Source organism: Rhamphochromis longiceps, linkage group LG22 (genome assembly GCF_057381845.1).
Source record: "Rhamphochromis longiceps isolate RC_006_pf linkage group LG22, R_longiceps_female_GT1.1, whole genome shotgun sequence".
Lineage (NCBI taxonomy): Eukaryota > Metazoa > Chordata > Actinopteri > Cichliformes > Cichlidae > Rhamphochromis > Rhamphochromis longiceps.
In genome coordinates this window covers 4,757,065-4,770,879 of record NC_140577.1, presented here as the reverse complement: position 1 = coordinate 4,770,879, position 13,815 = coordinate 4,757,065, and the positions used below count along the sequence as shown (strand labels likewise).

Sequence of the window (13,815 nt, the reverse complement as noted above, 5' to 3'; positions counted from 1 at the left end):
GAATTTAACGATTATTAATATCACTTAGCGATTTGATTCCTTATCAATTCTCTTACTGATTCTCATTGAATCTGCTTTGAGTCGCCATCATCAGCAAGCAGCATATCAGAGATATTACATTCCTGCAAATTAATTCCATGTTTTTGCATGTTAGAGGTATTTCCTCTCTTTGTTGCAATGAGTGTTGGGGTCGTTACTCAAGGAAACTGATGTATTATAATTACACAAACATACGTTCCTATAAGTAATACAGTAGATTACTTAAGTAATTCCAGGAGACAGTAACTCGTTACATTACTTATTACATTACTTTCATGTTTTTTTTTGTAAAATGACCTGAAACAAATTGTCTTGTAATTACTATTTAACAATATAAACCTATAGACTACACTCCCACATGACACACAAATCCCCATCCTAGAGGAGACACATATGATCTTTCTCTTGGCATTTAGGTTTGAACACAAAGTCGACAGCACAGATAGAAAACCAGCACAGAGACTTTGAGGCGATCGTCACGGTGATTCTACAATAGAAACATGAACAGGTAGAAACGGAAGCTGCAGCCTGACTGCTCATCGCTGCTTTTGTTACCTGTTGAAGTTCAGGGTCTGACTGCTGGGTTTTGGTCAGCATTCACTCAGCTTTAATATCACTTGGCTCGTGGCTAGCTTAGCATTAGCACGCTGACTGTGCAGATGCTTGCAAAGAGCTGAAGTTGTGTTAGCATCATAAAGCTGTTGTTTTTGTTCTGGATCCAGTTTGCACTTTACCATTGTGCTTTTATCCTGTTGCACAATAAAAACAAAAGTAATGTCCATATCCAGACTGCGCCACTATTTTCCTCCTCCAGCACATGAACTAAAATCAGCCAATTGCAACCACAAGTGGAATCAATCGGCAGGCAGACTAACAATTCAAAGGAATTGGATTACTGGCAGCTGGTTCTTTACAAGAACCTATTCCTATCCCTACCTGTGATTGACATATGACCTGCAACCAAATATGCTAAAGGAAACGAGAGACCTCAGTTTTAAAGTGTGCTACAGTTACCAGGTAACTTTCCAACTTGCAGTACTTTAGATATAACATAATGTCATATGGCAGTGTGAGGCATTCTTCACTCTCATTGGTAGTCGCTTCAGTCACTCAGCTGGAAGTTGAGAAAAGCTTATCTCGAGTTCCCAGCTTCCCACTGCCAGCAGTTAATTACGTCCTGGAATGTCATTCGCTTTCTGTGGTCTCTGGTCACTGCCTTTCTTGTGTGAATACATAAAACATTAAATGAATATTCATGCTCTGTTTTCATACAGGTGAGTTGTGATATGCCTGCAGTGCTACGCTCTACAAACGCACATATGCTATGATCGTTATAGTTAATGTTAACTGTTAGAAGGGCTGAAAGTTCATCAGTGCTTTGGAACCTCATTTCAACCAGTCACACCATTAGAAGTCAGCGCATTAATATGCTGCTACAATGGTCTGGGCTTTAGTTAATGTGCTTTTAGTAGGAACTCATAAGATTCACTGATTATTTCCCCTAACTTAGAAATGTAATTGTGCGCAAGCCCCTCATTCTCCAATCGATCACTTGACCGTTGGCACAGCAGACCAAGCAACTAAAAAACAGTAAATTCTATTAGCCCTGTTAGCACTTAGGAGCTAACGGTTAATAATTAAGGCTTGTGCAAGCAATGATTAGACCTGTGTGCATAAATACGTTTAGTCAGATTAAAAACACAAGACATCCATGCCTCGGGTAAGGATGTTATTGGTTTACAGTGTTTGTATTAATAAGAACTCTATATTTTAATGTGTTGCTACACTGTTGGTTATTGCATTATTACCTACAGTTGCTGTAAGTCTTAATAGATTTACAAGTGTTCCATTCTAACTTAGAATAAATTAAACCTGTGCTACCATGTGAGTCAGATATTAACAAGCCTATGACACAAAGTCATGTTTCCAGTAAAGCCTTTAAGTTAAGCTACATCAATGGTTACATTAACTGTAAACAGCAGCGGGTGGTGGAATTTACCTTTTGGAACCCAGTCAGCCAAAGAAAAAAGAGTATAAGAACTCAGAACATTAATATGTTGCTACATTAACGACCAGCGCATTAATATTTACATTAACTAAGTAGTCACAGGTGCGCGTGTTCCAGGAACTTACCGACGATTTCGAACAGGACACAGCCAATCAGATGTAGGCATCCGCTACAGGATTGGTCGATCATTTGCAGTACTTTAGAAAGGCGAACGTGGGCTAGTGCCATATTGTCCAATCAATGAGTTGGGCGCAGAGAGCAGCGGACCTCTGTGAGAGCAGTTTTTGTCAGAGAGGCAGAGACGCCGAAGCAGCATCATCGCCGGGCGTACGTGGAGCCTTGGAGCATCACTGGGGAGAGCGCACACATCCACCACAAAGAGCAGGCTGAAATAACGCGACGACACTTGAACGATTATTTTATAAACGCGTCCTCTTACTGATTTTTATTTTTATTATCTTTGTGTTGGTTTTATTTTCATTCTTATACTGGAGGAGGCGAAAAAACAACCGAGCAAAGCTTCACTGCGGCTAATCAATTTCCTTTTTCCAGACCTGGGAATTACAATGAAACATGTAGGTGACACATTTCCATTCACTATCCGCGAATCACAATAGGGATCCCAGCGGAGGCGACAAAGAAGGAAGCAGGTAAAAAATCTATTTCATTCTGAGCACTGCTGCTTTGAGAGGCATGAAAATTGTGAACCGGAGTGGCATGCGATGCTTTTAATCATGCGTAACTTCAAAGCTGTAGTCACATTTTGGGTTTGCGAGTGTCGGAGTTTACATTAAGACATCTTTAACCCACAATTTGTTTTTGTTTTTTTATTGTTGTAAAATACGATTGAAATTAACTTAAAAGGCATCAGCAATGCCACATTTTCCCTACTAGGGCGCATGTGTGGCATTGCAATCTTTGCGCTTCATTGGAGAGCCTGTGTTTATTTACTGATGGGGACAAAACTGCATTTTACTTCAATTTACACGTTGCTGTGCACACTGTTGTTTTTTCCTCTCTCTTCAAAGGGGAAAATGGTGACGGGTGCCGCATCTATAGGATCAGCATCCTCCTCTCCGTGGAGCCCCTGCGTAAAAGAAAAATCAGGTATTTGCCCTCTTTATTGTGTCGGTACTGCAGTGTGGTAGACAGGCGAACAGGTTTTTATCATGAGGCTCGTCTGCAGCCATTCATGCATACAATGCAGGAACGCCTCAGCATAATGCAACAAAACCCTCCCATTTTATGTCTTACTGTGATGCCCTGAATGCAGCTGCAGCATCAGCCATACATGGAGACACTAGATGCATAAAAAGAGAGATGATTGTGTGCTTTTTGTCTGCATCTGCGACCACATTATAAGGGGGGAAAGAGGGCTCGAACACACACGCACACGCATGACTGGATAAAATATTGCAGAAATCCTGCAAACTAACTGCCCTTCTCTGCGCTGCACAGGTGTTGAGTAGCATTCACCTAACTTAGTGTGTGCCTGTGTGAATTTGCGATGGGTATGCATGCGTGTAGGTGTCTGTGTAGGTGCATGTTTGTGGATGATATCACCTTGCATATATATGGTTGCAGGGCCATGTGTGTGGTTGAGGATGTGTTTTAACCAGGATTTTTTAGAGCTGCACACCTACACCTGCCTCACCGGGTTACTGAAACCGAGGGTACATTAGAGAAGAGCTTCCCCTACCGCCATTATTTACGCACTTAGATTTGGCCTGTTGGGCCACATAAAAATAGTGGTGTGATACTTCACCAGCAGCAGAGTGACTAATTGAAACTTCAAATTAAATCCAGCCTGAAAACACTTTACATATATAAAACAGAAAGAAAAAGGCTTCTGGCAGTGCACCCTGCATTTCTAACCTCTTTGTTCTGTCATTACAGTATAATTGTAAACAATGACACATCTGCATATCAAATGCCACTATTTTTGGAATCATTAATTATCATTTAGGGCCATCTTGTTATGAGGCCACCATGCTATAATGCTACCATCCACTCTGACTTACCATCCAAGTCAAAGGTGTGGCCTGAGGGCCTGAACTGGCCTAGAAAACGTGTCCAATGTGGCTAACTTAATGGATTAACAAAGTGTGAAACTTGCTGTGAAGTCGGTAATTGCTTCAGGTTTTCATTAAAATGCACAGCTGTCCATCAAGCGATGATGATGCTAGCTTTATTACACAGGAGTGAACATGTGTGAGAAGTTAAAAGTATGTGGATCTTGAAGAAAGAATATGCTTTAGTTTAATTAGCATCAAATTCTACATGTAAAAATGTTGTTTTTTCCGCTGTGATCTCTGAGGTGTAATGTGCGAATGAACGAGTTTCAAATCTTCAACCAAGCCAAACAGCTACAAGATTACAGTAAAAAAAAATAATAATTTGGATGAAAAAATAAAGGAAAAACAGGGCAGAGGCACAAGACTGAGTACATAGTGGCTTAAAACAGTGAAGGAACTACTCATCCCATAATGCCAATCCCAGATTCCACAGCAGCCAATTTCCAACCTGATCAAAGTGAATACTTCTATATATATTTAGCTTGTATTGTTTGAATGTGTAATAAAGCATTGCCTTAGTTATGGTACAGTTACTGCTCACAGTTTCTGAAGTTCTTTCACTAAGCAACCTGACATTTGCAGGTTTATACATTTCCATGGTAACTGCAACCTCCACCAACCGGAGACGTCGCTGTTTCAGTTTAGGATTGCAGGCAGAGTAGTTTTTTTTTTCTTGCACTGGATTGCTAATAAAATGTGTTTTTGCTAAAACGAGGTTGAGTCTGAAGGTTGTTTCTGCAGAAGCAAATAATGTTGCTCATAGTAAGTCATGATCGGAAGGTCGGGGGTTCGATTCCCCTGAACAGCTACCCTGAGGTACCCCTGAGCAAGGTACCGTCCCTACACACTGCTCCCCGGGCGCCCAATGGCTGCCCACTGCTTCACTGAGTGAATGGGTTAAATGCAGAGAGGGATTTTCCCCACAGGGACCAATAAAGTACACCTTCTTCTTCTTCGTCTAATTTGGATTGTTGCCACGTTGTGGCTCATAATCAAAATCCCCATAATCAAAAATGGGATTTTTTTTGCTCAATGTTAACGTTAGTAGAAAAAATACAAAACAACCAATCATATGCATCCATAGTCTGCCAATGAGGCACAAACTAGCATTTGTTCATGGGATTTAAAGTCAGTCAATGTCTCTGCAACAGAGGCTCCACTTATCTTGGGTGGCACCTTAAATATTATAGTACCGAATATAAACTGGAAAAGTGCAGCTGAGGGTTGGTATATAAGTTTTCACCCAGTATCACTGAAATCCACTTAATAAGACACTTTTAAAAATGAATAAAGAAATAAAAATGTAGTTTTACTGGAGCAGTTATCGTAGCTACAACCAATCACTAACGCTAACAAGGCGATATTCATGAGATCGTAGCAGCGATATAATGAAATTTAGACACTTTCAGCAATGAGGGGTGAAATACCTGCTTCATTTTTTCTTAGACTTATTGTCATATTGAGGTGATAGCGTGTGGTGTAAAAGATTTCCTGTATCTGTCCATTTGGCAGCAGCATGGAATCAGTCTGTTGGATAAACTGTCCCGCTGCTTGTCCAGTAAGTGGTACAGAGGGATGAAAGTAGGAGAACATGCCTCAGTGTCTCGCTGGGGAAAAGAGAAGCGGTAGATCAACAGATTAATGGGTACAGGTCTGCCGTAGTAAACGGAGAGCTGAGTGTACTGGTTGATTTACTGGTTTGTGCTAACCTCACCTTCGACCACACACTGTGGGTAGTGACTGAAAGAATGAATTCATGGATACGAGCAGCAGAAATCTGCTTTCTCTGAACGATGTCTGGGCTCTGTGTTAGAGATAGCACGAGGGGCTCAGAGTACAGTCGCTACTCCTCTGCATCAAAAGAAGCCAGCTGAGGTGGTTCAGCATCTGATTAAGATGCCTCTTGGACAGCTCCTGAGGTGTTTCTGTTCAGCTGGAAGGAGATCCTGGGAAGACCACACTGAAAGGATTATTCTTCTTGGAATAATAATATTTTTTATTATAGTCCAGGTGATTGTTCTTTTGAGGGTGCCAAAATTTCTCATTAACAGAAAAACCCTTATCTTTAAATTCAGATGTTTCTAGCAACCTGTCTTGTTTCTGAGGTGTTTGAATATATTTTTCAGAAAACTATTGAACAGAAGTTGAATTATTAAACCAGGATAAGTGACGCATATATAGACTCGTTTCTGTTTCTGCTTCCTTGCAATCAGCTCTTTTACACCAACATGTTGTATTAACAGGGGGTAAAAACCCCATGAGAGCTCACTGTGTACACCCACAGTGGCCTCGGTGGAGCTGAATGCAGTGTAGCTACAGGACACGTCTGAGGAAGGGGCTGCAGATATAGATGTGAATAACCCCACAGCTTTCAAGCTGCATGTGTACCTATACACGCCTACCTGCCTCTGAGTGAAACCAACATGCTCCCGCCCACTCTCTGCGAGCTGTTGAAGGGCATTCTGGGAAAAGCAGGGAATCACAGATTGAAGTGGAAGCTGGGGAGAACGTGGGGATAGCAGCCTGATGACAAAATAGTTACACATCACAGAGGGATGATATAAGAGTTTGAGACTATCAGAGGGAGGGTGTTCGTAAAATGTGGTTTATTTTGGGCAGAGTTGCAGAGTTTAATGTCATAAAAGGCTCTAAGTTGCTGTCCTTTGTCGCATGGCTGTTGACTTCAGCGTGCTAGTGCACGTTGGGTCCGGCAGCACATTCCAAGTGCGGTGGAGGAGGTGGATCGTCTGCAGCTTCGCCATTAATCATGGTTGTTTCATGAGTCAGCGGTGATTAATCTGGTTGATGGTGGTCATGCCTTCAGTGGCCCCCTCCTCAGAGGGGGATGGTTGACCTTGAGCCCAACCCCGGATGTTGGGGAATTTCACCGGCAGCTTGTGTGCAGTCTCAGGTGTTCACGTCATCACTGGAGACGTGGGCACAAATGACTGATGGTATTCTGAGCTTGCAGCAACCTTCAGGAAGGAACAAGTTCTTTTGTGCTCTGCAGTGACTCGACCGGATCCAACACCTGTAGGTGTATTTTTAAAAGGATGATCTCAAGTTGAGCACACTCATACCAAAACATGTGCTATTTAAACCCAAAGATTTATTATACATTTTAAAATTTTGACTTTTCTTATTAGATTTATTTGTATTTTCCCTTTAGTTTCAGTTCATTTTAAGAGGAGGTATGCTCATTTAGTTTAGGTTTTATTGTTTTATTTATAAGACAAAAGACTAAAATTTGAATGTTACACAATAACATTTTAGTTAGTCTAGATTATTTTTATTTCAGTTAGCTAAAATTAGTTTAAACTAGTGCTGTGGGGCTGCATGGCGTCAACGCTTTGGCGCGGTTAGCGCGTTAGCAGCCCCTCGCTAACGGAGACTTGCTGCTTTAATGCGGTTATGGCGTTAACGTCATTTTAACGAGATTAACGCTGACAGCGCTAGTTTAAACACATATTTTTAGTTTTAAGCTGAGTGATATTTAACTGTATCATTCTTGGCTATTGTATATTTCATATAATACTCTTCATTAGTTTTATCTGAAAAAATGGTGCAAAGCAGACGTCTTAATTAACAGTGTGAATGCTGACATGTGTCTGTCCTGGTTGGGCTCAGTGCTGGCTGATCCCGTATCAGCTGGGACCGACAGTGGAGCAGACTCAGTGTCTGTGGAGGTTATTTGGAGTCATTCACATCCCTTATGCAATGGCAAAGTAGAACAAAGCCTGTTATTCACACTTTGATGGATTTAAGTGACTTTCTGTTTTTTTTTCTAATATTTTTAGATGAGATGACTAATGGATGAAAGCTGCAGAGCTTCAGAGTGTGTGCACCTTATTTTCATCTGGCATATTGTCCTTGCATGAGTGGCTCAAGGTTTCTGTGAATTAGAGTAACCGCCTCCAACATAATAGATCGTGGTGAGATGCTAGTGGCTGGACTGTAAATCAGATTCAGTGAATCACTGACATTATCAATCTTCCACTAAATGAAATATCACATTTCCTCAAATAAAAACCCGTAGTCAGTTAAAAGCTGGGTTGCTGATAATGGCCAAAGGTGTGAGCGACTTTAACAGATTTCCCGAGCCCATTACAGGCTGGGAAATAAAACTATACCACCCAGCTGTTGTTGTTGGAGAGGGTATGCTTGAAAAGTAGAGCTGGTGCACTCTGGTGGTTTGACAGTAATCGACGGGAATATGCAAAGCTTCAGTGGGCAGAGCGGAGTCTGACAAAATCACCTTATGCATTAAAGATAATGTCTGTGCTGTGATATCAGCTATACTAATGAGTAAAATGAGCACTCAGAGTGAAAGTTAGAAGACATCCAAGGTTATGCCCACAATCCTTTCCCAACATTTTGAGGCTGCCACAGTTATAATTGGCTAGTGTAGACATATCAGACACACGGTCAGGATGGAGTTATGAAAAAGTGTGACTTCATTATTATAAAGTGGAGATTTTAGGTCATATTATCCATTTCTATTTGACTGTGTGTGGTTCATTTAATATTCCCCTACATCAAAAGAACTGAGAAGGTCTCCATGATATTTACCATCTAATACAGTTTGTGTTTTTGTGTGGGAGAATATGACTTTGTTCTAAATTAAGCAGTTGTTGTCAACAAAGAGACTTCCTTGCTAGATTTAATGAGGTTTCTGATGTCCTCTGTAATCGACGTGTAAATGCATTTCCTGGAAAAATGTCTTATTTTGCAGACAGTGACAGGAAAATGAAAAAAACATGGATACTAGGGCTGTTCGATATAACGATATATATCGGATGACGATATAAAAACGTATAAAATCATTTTACGCTATCGATTGTTTTGTGGTGTCGCAAAATAAACTGTTTACAGCAATATTTTTTTATCGTTTTGATGGTCACTGTAGTGACTATATTCATTTCTTAAAGTTCTCTCTTTCTCTTATATTTAATATAACCACACTACGGACGGACAAGCGCCTGTTTTTTATGGGTTGTCGTTAGCAACAACGACGGTAAAACCATCGCATGTTCACTTGTTTATTTTCCACATAAACCTTTCACAATAAAGCTCAAGATCCTGTTGAGACTTTTCAAAATAAACGGAATCATGTGAAAAAGTATTATTGACGGATGAGAAGCAAAAAAAGAGTCATCAGGTGCTAAAAAATAAACGTTAGAACAGGCTTTTCCCCAGAACACGCCGTGTAATCAATACTCACAAAGAAAACGGCGGCCGTTACAACTTATGTCTAAAAATGTATCGTTTCATGCATCGGTTAAAACACTCGACTCCAGGTACACGACACCCAGCTAGAAACACTTCACCTACCCAAGATTCACAGAATTTACAGAAAATATTAAATTTTTTGTGTTTTATATCGTTATCGGACGATAGATGTTTTATATCGGGATATGAGATTTTGGTCATATCGCACAGCCCTAATGGATCCAATACTAAATAATTTTCTTAACTTATTAAGCTTTAACAGCCTCTCTTTGTTTTTTACAGGAGCTATGCCCACGATAATGAAGAGTTATTTAAAATATATTTGTTTATAGGCTTTGATGTTATTGTAGTTGCACTTCAGATCACTAGATTAAGTTTTGCAGTGATCTATGGATTACAAGCTGAAAGTACTCTGCAGAAAAAGCTTTTGTGTTTATGCACAATATTTAAAACATCAAATATCCATAAAATGTTTTTTAACTGATTTAAACAGCACTGTATATTCATTTTAATTTGCTGTTAACAAAAGTATTACAGAGTGACCAGGGCATCTATATTTTGGTGTTAACATGATGTGAACATACTGTAATTCAAACATACCTTGTTTGTAAAAAGTAACACATGACGATTGTCTTGTTTGTATAATTTGTGGTTGTCAAAAAAAATTATTGAAAACCAAAATTAATAAATCATAGGTAAAGGAATCAGTGTGTGTATAATACAAGCAAAAGGAGCCGTTAAAAGATTCGGTGATACTGAAGAACTAGTCCATGCATTTATTACTCCTACAGTGGACTGTTGTAATTCATCATGTAAAAAACAAATTCCTAAAAACTCCTTGAAAACCCTCCAGTTAATCCAGAATATAAGGTCTTGAATCCCCATCTCATTTTACCTCTACTTTATCTCTTTTTGATACAATATGGGCATAATTGGCTCCAATAGCTAATTTCGCTCGGTTGCTTGGGGGTTAACCACAGTGCCTTCCACACAGAGAAACTCTCAAATTGTATCCATGTATTGACTTTCTCTGGTATCTTCCCACAACATCGGGTCTGAGACTCTTGGCAGAAGTGATTGTTGTTGCAGAGTGTCTGTTGACTTGTTTTGTCAGAGCTGCTTGCCAGTGTCACTGTTTGAGCTGCTCAAACTGAAATTATTTACCAAGAGGTTAGTCATCGCACTCAGGCCTCGAGTTGTGTACGACGGGCTAAATGAGAACTGAAAAAGCCAGTCGCTGCGCCGACACCTTTCAGTTGGCTGTGAGGGAGGTGCAGCTCCGTGCGGCCATTTTAAAAAAAAAATCATTCATTTCTTTTTTTCACCAAGTCCTATCCATCACCTTCAGCAGATGGGCGTGCGTGGCAAACATCCCACTGCTGCATGTACGTGACAGCAAAACATTATGTTTAATTTACGCCTTCTGAAACCGTCGCAGCAAAAACTGCACCTCTGTTCCCATGGCGCAGGAATGGAGATCGTCGAGATCCAACTGACTAATTATGCTCGATAATCTTTTGAGGAAAATATTCAGAGCGGTTTCGCAGGTCTGCAGCTTTGGGAGTAACAAGCGGATAAATCTGAGAGATATCTGTGAGATGTCTCACTATTCTCCTCATTCACAGTGGCTGTCACTGTCTGCTTCACAGTTATGAGCAGAGCATATGGTGCAATAAACTGAGTGCATCATGTAAAAAAGAACTTTTGCATACGGCATCCCATAATAATAACTGTTATACTTTTATTATTATTATTATTATTATTATTATTATTATTATTATTAATAATAATAATAATAATAATAATAATAATAATAATAATAATAATAGTAACAACAGTTTAATATCCCTTATAATTATATTTAAATATTATAATTAATTATATATCCTTAAAATTAATATTATCAAGCAACATTCTTCTATTTTTTCCTATAAGGTGGCTTTAAAATCAAAAGGTACTTATAGATGAGCAACAACAGGTACGTCTTATGCCTCTGAAAGTTCTTATCGCTATCAGATATCATGATTTTATCATGTTGCCTAGCAACCACCTACCATTGGGCTAAAATGACCCATTTGCAGCCTTCAAGCATCTATAACACCTTGTAAAACCATCGTAGCCAATTTCAGTTTTACAAAATAAAAACTTTAAAACTTGAATTGTGCATGATATAGTATGTGAGTGAAGCCTGTCACTGCTAGTGGCAACAATAAACCAGACCATGAGCGTGTCTTTGGCCAAGTACCTAGGTGTCTACAACACCGGTACCATAATAAAGCTATACCAAAATCTGAGGGACTCAGGATACATACCAGGCGTGGATAGGCTGTGGAGGTTGATAGAATAGAATAGTTCTTAAAAATGGAGAAACTGCCAAAAATCCAAAGGGAAGAGGAACACAGTAATAACAACTTGTACTACAGTGTTGCTAGCCTGGATGCTTGAGGAGACCTCGGGCCAAAGCAAAGACAAAGAGGGCTGAATAGATCATTTCAGCCTTGTACAGAAATGGTGTTATGAAAGCCCGTGGTAGATTGACTACCAGGGCAGCCATGCCCATCACACCAAACCAAATGGTGACTGTGTGTATGATGGTACAAATAGTCTTGGTACTCTATGCGGGTGTGTACTCATTGGGAGTTAAGAGTTCCTACTGGAAAAAGTAACTCTTAAGGACAGGAGGAGTCCAGAAAGGATCTGAAAGACAAGTCAAGTCGTGCTTGAGGAGGTTGATCCCTGAAAGCTAGAAGCTAAAAGGAAGGTGAAGCGAATATTCTAGGAAACTAATAAGAACATGTATGAACTGAAAAGCTGACATCAAGGTCCTGGAAGAAATAACTTATTACAAATACCTTACATCTAGCAACCACCTAACAAATATACAGATCAAACAATACTGGGCTAATCTAAATGAAACATATTGAAATGTAAAAATCAGAACAATAATAAAAATAAGATGATTTTTGAAATAGGATAAATTCCAATCAAAAATCTGAATGTAGTAAAATTAAGTGTGTCATTAAAGTAAAATAGCTCAATAAATTCAGTAAAGCAAAATAGAATAAATAAAAGTAAAAATGTCTAAAATGTTCTTCGTCAAAGACTAAACAATGAATCAGTTAATCAAGAAAACAACAGGAATATTATTTCCATCTACATCTCATTTGGTTTATTCAGCATTAACTACTCAAAAAGGCAGGATTTTATCTCTGCTGCATTGATTTTGTGTCTTGCAGGACCTTCGCTTGATAAGCATGCAATGCATTTTTCAAGGTTCTGTTGGAATTAATCCAAATACTGTGCAAAAAAAGAGAAAAGGGAAATGTTATATGGCTCTAAAGGCTTATCCAACAGGTGCTCTAACACCAGCTACGAATTTAAAACATGTAAAAAATAAATGTATACCTCAAGCAATTCAGCAAGCAAGACAAACCAACACGTATCAAGTCTTTATCAGCGTCTCAGGCCCTGATGAAAATCGTTTATCCTGGATGGAGTGCCTCAGAAACTCCCAAACACTGTGAGCTAGTCCCTTTATGTTAGGATGTGGCATTTTCATGGTGTGTGTCCCGAGGAACTGGGACACGAAGATATACAGCGACTCTGTGAAAGTAGGCCAGATGGACCACAGTGAATGAACAGGATTTGTGTTCCTGTGCAGAACTTTAGAAATGAATGAATTTCACCAAATATCACTTAAAGTGAGACAAAGGAAATCATTTAGACTTTATGATTCATAGATCAGGTTTTCCTAATGCTAAAATGTATCTTTGTGGAGTGACTGACACACATGTAGGCTTGATTGATTGTTCCACATATAGTTATCACAATAAGTCCATGTCCCCTTACCTAAATGGACTCAATGCATTTCCTGTTGTTTATGTTTTTTACTCCTCTTACATGCTGCGGCACAGAAAGAGAGAAACACTTCTCTTTGTAACAACAGTGAGGAGAATAAAATATTTAAAAGTTGGAAACACGTCCCTAGAGTCAGCGCTGACAGTGTTTTGCATGTAAATATGGAAACGCAAATGTCCATAAGACAGAGAGAAACACAGTAGTTCATCTCTCTGTGCCAGGTGTGCTAGTCATTATAGCAGCATAAGCCCACACACAGAGGCGACTTAATTATATATAAATGGCTTAATGATTGTAAGTATCTATTAGGCAGCTGATTGTTTAGCTGTAGGAACTGTCAGTCACAAGTTCCTGTTCAGAGCAGGGGTGGATTTAGTGATTAGCTTTTAATTCAATGCAGTTCTGTTGAAGTTTGTTGCTCAAGAACGTTAATTTGTATACAGCACGTATGAGAAATGCAATCAATATAGATTGCATTTTTCCTCTTAAAAAATATAGAATAATGAAAAGTAAAGTTCTGATACGCCCGATGAGACTTTTCCATTGCTAGTTTGTAAAGTGACGTTTAAATGTTTGGCTGCTCTTGTCTGAGGGGGAGTTGATCCG

The 13,815-nt window shown here is 39.4% G+C and overlaps 1 protein-coding gene across 1 annotated transcript in view; it reads left to right on the top strand.

The window, feature by feature from the left end:
* Positions 1-2,352: 2,352 nt before the first annotated feature.
* The window catches only part of shisa7b (shisa family member 7), a 51,224-nt gene continuing 39,761 nt past the window's right edge, over positions 2,353-13,815 (top strand). Inside the window, exons 1-2 of the mRNA XM_085396496.1 lie at positions 2,353-2,697; positions 3,076-3,154. The gene's annotated coding sequence lies outside the window, so the exon portion shown is untranslated. The remainder of the gene's footprint in view (positions 2,698-3,075; positions 3,155-13,815) is intronic.